This window comes from Anolis carolinensis, chromosome 4 (genome assembly GCF_035594765.1).
Source record: "Anolis carolinensis isolate JA03-04 chromosome 4, rAnoCar3.1.pri, whole genome shotgun sequence".
Lineage (NCBI taxonomy): Eukaryota > Metazoa > Chordata > Lepidosauria > Squamata > Dactyloidae > Anolis > Anolis carolinensis.
Window position 1 is genome coordinate 66514675 of NC_085844.1, and position 6000 is coordinate 66520674.

The window sequence follows — 6000 nt, forward strand, 5'->3', positions numbered from 1 at the left end:
GATTTGTATGCAAGAAACACATATTTCAAACAAACATGTTGCACATTTAATACAAAAGAATCTGGGAATAATGTACTACGCATCGTGCGCGGAAAAAAAAGTGGGGTAGTAACATATGTGAATGACAAGATTCCATCTAGAAAAACATTCAACAGCCAAGAAGGGAGGATGTTAGGGGTCATGATAGAAAGGGAAGGGAAATTTTTTTTAATTTGTAATATATACGTCCCTAACGGGAGTAAAACAAAGTTTGTAGAAATGCTATTTGAAAAAATATTGGAACAGGAATATGATGACCTTCTACTAATGGGAGATTTCAATGGGGTATTGAATTCAAAATTGGATAAATCTAAACAGGGGAAAACTAGGGAAGGGAAAGCTATAGGAGAATTGCCCAAAAAATGTAAACAAATGAAAGAAGATCTTGGACTACAAGATATATGGAGGTTTAAACATGCAGACGAAAGAGACTATACATTCCTCTCTCACAGACATTCAACTTGGACTCGGATAGATATGATTTGGGGTACAAAGTCAATAACGAGTCAAGTAAACAGAATTAAAATACTGCCCAGATTAAATTCAGACCATTCTCCTATAGAAATGACAATAGAGAATAAAGGGGAGAGAAATAAAGAATTTAATTGGAGAATAAATGATTTACTATTAAAAAATGCATCGGACCAGAATAGATATAGAGAATTACTACACGAATACTTCAAAATCAACAAGGAGGAGGACACACCAATCGAAGTGATATGGGACGCCAGTAAGGCGTACATAAGAGGACTTATGATTCAGCATAATGTCATAATGAACAAAGCAAGATCCTTAAGATACAGGAATTTACTAGAGGACATGGAGAAATTAGAAACTAAACTAAAAGAAAAACCCCAAGATAAAGAAATCAAATTAAAAATAGAAGTGGCCAAGAAAGAAATAGAGGCATTGCATGTGGAGGAAATAGGAAAAAAATTAAAATATACTAGACAATACCATTTCGAGAATGCGAACAAAGTAGGTAGATGGTTGGCAAGGAGGATAAATAAAAAGAAACAGGCAAATATAATTAACAAAATACATGAAGATGAGAAAACCTACTACAATAATGAGGATATAGAAAAACAATTCCTAAAGTATTATGAAAGATTATATTCAGAAGATAAAATCCCAAAAGAAAAGATCACAGAATAGCTAGGAAAGCAAGAAATTCCAAGGATCACGGAAAGCCAGAGAGAGACCCTAAACAGGAAGGTAACACAAGATGAAATAAATAGAGCCATCAAAAAACTTCCATCTAATAAAGCACCGGGACCCGATGGATTCACAATGCTATACTATAAAACATTTAATGAGATTTTAACCACCCCACTCCAAAAGGTTATGAATAAGATATTAGAAGAAGGAATAATCCCAGCAACCTGGAAAAGTGCAAATATAACATTATTACCAAAGGAAAAGGCAGATATTACCAAGGTAAAGAATTTCAGACCAATATTGCTTCTGAACGCTGATTATAAAATATTTACAAGTATTTTAGCAGCAAGACTTAAAGAGATACTAAAGGAAAGGATTAAGAACGATCAAACAGGCTTTCTACCAGGTAGACACATGAAGGAAAACATCAGAAACATTCTGAATGCCATAGAATATTACGATAAAAATCCTCAAAAGGAAATAGCTTTTCTATTTCTCGACGCCGAAAAGGCATTCGACAATGTCAACTGGTATTGCATGCTAGAAATCCTTAGAGAAATGGACGCAGGCTTTTTCTTTATAAAGGCAGTAAAGGCGATTTACTCTCAACAAACGGCAAGAATAATAATAAATGGGAAACGGTCAAGTAGTATAAAGATAAACAAAGGAACAAGGCAGGGGTGTCCACTCTCCCCGCTATTGTTTGTTATGACCCTGGAAGTCCTATTGGAAGCAATCAGGAAAAACAAAGATCTTCAAGGTTTAAGAGTAAGAAATCATAACTATAAAATCCGCGCCTTTGCTGATGATTTAGTTTGCTTGATAGAGAACCCACTAGAACAGTTTGAATGTTGGTGGGAGACAATTGGAAATTTCGGGGAGGTAGCGGGATTGAAGATCAACCGAGAAAAAACAAAAATTTTAACAAAAAACATGTCGCAGAAGAACAAGGAAAATCTTCAAATGAAAACGGGGATAGAGATTGTGAAAAAGATAAAATATTTAGGGATAGAGCTGACGGCAAGTAATGCTCAGTTACAAAAAAATAATTATGAAAAGAAATGGAGGGAGATAAGGGAAAAAATGAAAAATTTGGGTTTCTTAAACTCTCACTACTAGGTAAAATAGCTGTAGTCAAGATGAAAATTTTGCCGGAGGTTTTATTTCTTTTTCAGAATATACCGATCCTGAAAAATAAAAAAATGATTAAAAACTGGCACAAAGAAATAAGTAGATTTCTGTGGGAAGGCAGAAAGGCCAGAATTGCTTTAAAACACCTGAAAGATGACGTGAAAAGAGGAGGACTGGGGTTACCAGATCTACAATTATACTATGATGCAGCAGCATTGAGCTGGATCAGAGATTGGGCTAATCTAAAGGACAAGAGAACATTAGATCTGGAAGGATATGATTTAAACAAGGGATGGCATAGCTATTTATGGAAAGAGAAAGACAAAAAGGAAAAAAACTTTAGAAATCACTACTTAAGAGCAGCCTTGATAGGAACATGGTATAGGTATAAAAGAAGATTTTATATGAAGACCCCGATATGGTACTCACCTTTAGAAGCAGAGCACAGAAGGGAAATACCAAGGGAGAATTGGTTAACGTATAGACAGATGTTAAAGATAGAGAATCAAGAAATTAGATTGAAAAGATACGAAGAAATAAGACAGCTAGAACCAAAAATGACATGGTTAAATTATTGGCAAATAAATGAAAGCTTTAAAGAAGATTGCAAGATAGGATTTGAAAAGAATGAAACCTGTTGGGATAAAATGTTAAAATCAGAAAAGAAAATAATTAAAATATTATACCATCAGTTGTTAATATGGGAAACAGAAGAAGTGCAGGTTAAAGAGGTAATGACGAAGTGGGCAAGAGAGATAGGCCGTACGATAAGCATGTCAGAATGGGAAAAAATATGGAAAACAAAAATCAAATACACATATGCGGCAGAAATAAAGGAAAACTGGTATAAGGTATTCTATAGGTGGTACCTAACTCCAGAAAAGCTTGCGAAAATGAGTAAAGGGAAAAGGGATGACAAATGTTGGAAATGCGGAAAACATATAGGCGATTTCATGCATATGTGGTGGAGGTGTAAAAAGGTCAGAAAATACTGGCTAACTATACATAAAGAAATGGAGAAAATAATCAAAATGAAATTCGGTATCAAGCCGGAGTATTTCCTGTTAGGAATAACGGACTTTCAGATGGACTATAATACAGAAAAGCTATTTACATATATGGTGACTGCAGCTAGGATATGCCTGGCAAAAATGTGGAAGACACAAGAAATCCCATCTAAAGAAAACTGGTTTCTGAGACTTTTGGACATCAGAAACATGGACTTACTAACCCAACTTTTAAAACAGGACAATGCAACCAGGCGAGAGACAAAATGGACTCTACTGAGAGAATACATGGAAAAAGAAAAAATGAACTGAAGACAAATTATTGTAAGAAATTACCTTGAGATTATTCCCATGGACGCCGTAAAGATAGAGTTAAAATTGTTGTCATGTAAAAGTTCTGGAAGGTCAAGAGGGTTTTTCCCTTTCCTTTTTTTTTTCTCTTTTCTCTTTTTAGCTTACCGATTGCAGTGAATCCCGTTGTTGTAAGCTTACTTGATATAAGTGTGGAAAGATGAAATTAGAAGGCAATTTAGAAGCTACGCACCTATTATTTTATTTTGGTTTACTTTACCCTTTTTTTTCTTCTTCTTTCTTTTGTTTTATGTATCACAAAACACTCATAAATAAAAAAATTTTAAAAAAATAATACCACTATGGATATTATTTTCAAGCTCAAATATTTAACTCTTCTCCCTTTCTTATTCCAGTAGTTCTTTGAAAAGTATCGGAACACTTTGTGACTACATGATACAATGTAATTACAGCTTCTACCATTTTGGTTTAAAGAAACTGGATCACTGACCTACATAACAACCAAATGTTCGGGTTCTGTTAATTGCTTCTTTTAAAAATGGTCCAGCTACCCTTAAAAGCACAGACACAAACAAACAATATATGACCAGGTACTATTACATATGTTCATAACAAAACTGATGTCTTGCACCAGATGTTGCATTTAACTGGTCATTGGCCTAAATTAATCCTTATCTTGTGTATTCCTTGTCTAAGCATAATCATTTTACTGTACTTACTTACTGTTTTGAAATGTTGGACCTTATTCAATATTCCACTAATGTTATTACTGTACAAAACTTAACTGTTTTTATATTTTCATTGGACATGGTTGTCTCTGGATTCCTTTTGAGTCTCACCATTTCCATCTTCATCAATGTCCTAATTCATTAAAACCACAAACTGAAGGTTACTTAGTCTCTAGAACTGTTTGGGGCAGAATTTTTACCTGTGTCCATTTACTTGTGAGTCTCAGTGATTATATTCTGGAATAAGTATTCAACTCCCAATGCTTGTATCAGTTCTCATGTCAGCAACCTCCCAATCAAGTTGCTTGTAATGCAAGGCAAGAGAGAGTAAAGTGATAATGTTAAATACGACCTATAAGTAGATATTACCCTGCATTCATTGCCATTTAATTCACATAACTCATATGGTATTATGTTTATAAATTGCCTTGCTATCATGAACACCTTTTCAGATACTTTGTTTGTCCTTGTAGTCTTCAAAAACACACATTAGTTATCAGTCAAAGCTGCAGGAAATGAAACATCCTCCAAGGTCACCCATCTCAAAACAGATGTTCCTATAATTTATGACAATAAACATGTGCTTGTGTTTCATTCAATTAAAGACTAGGCTATAAATTAAGAGAAACATTATTTTGCAGGAAATTCAGAAGCTTTGTTAGTGTGTTGTAATTTATTTTATTGGAAAGCACAAAGCTCTTAAACTGTATTCTGAATATTTTGCAACGAATCTGTTACCTTAGATGTAAAATTGGTCACAACAGGGAGTAAAACATAAGGGTTTCTTTTAGCCTTTAAGTTCTCAAGCACATAGTGTTGTGCCACATGAAGACTTTCACTGATTACCTCCAGTTAAGCCCTTTTTAGTAAGAGGGATTAATATTTTATGTACAGTTTCTGGGGGGTAATCTAGACAGTCTCTTTGCATTTGAAGCCTCTGTCACCCTTTAAGAATCTTCTCAGGGGTGGAGCCTCAGGCAAGGCACTTCTGGTTCCTGGAAGAGTCAGCCTTTTTGATGATTGGAAGGTGAAGAGAGAGGAAGGCCACAAAGTCTACAAAATAGCACATCCAGTCAGAGGTGTATAATCTGTATTCAAGTCCAGTCAGAGTTGAATATTGATATCATCTTAGAGACAGTTGAACACCATACAAGAAAGAGACAATAAGAAGAAATAAAGATTCAAGACCCTCAGTTCAGCCAGGACTGTGTATATCTCTCAAAGACTTTACCTCTCCTCATAAAGACTTTGTAGTGAGATTCAGGAGGAGAGAAAGTTTACAATTCTTTTCAGTTAATAAACTCTTGTTTGATTCAGCTATATAGTCTCTGATCTGTTGCATGTGTAGCCAATTCACCTTCCAAGTAGTTAAAATAGCATGGGGGCAGAACACATAGCAATTTTTGTCTGGAAAATCAGTATACAAAATGATCTCATAGCACCCTAGAGACTATTTTTTAGCATCCTAGAATGCTAAAGGATGCTGCTCATAACACAACATCACTGGACTTGCTGTTGAACCCCCGCCCCCAACCAGAGTGAAAGCATTATAGGATGCTTCCCTCCTAATATGCAAAGACTCCCATGGCGCTCAAGGTGATGGAATTGCCCTGTGTCCCTGCGGT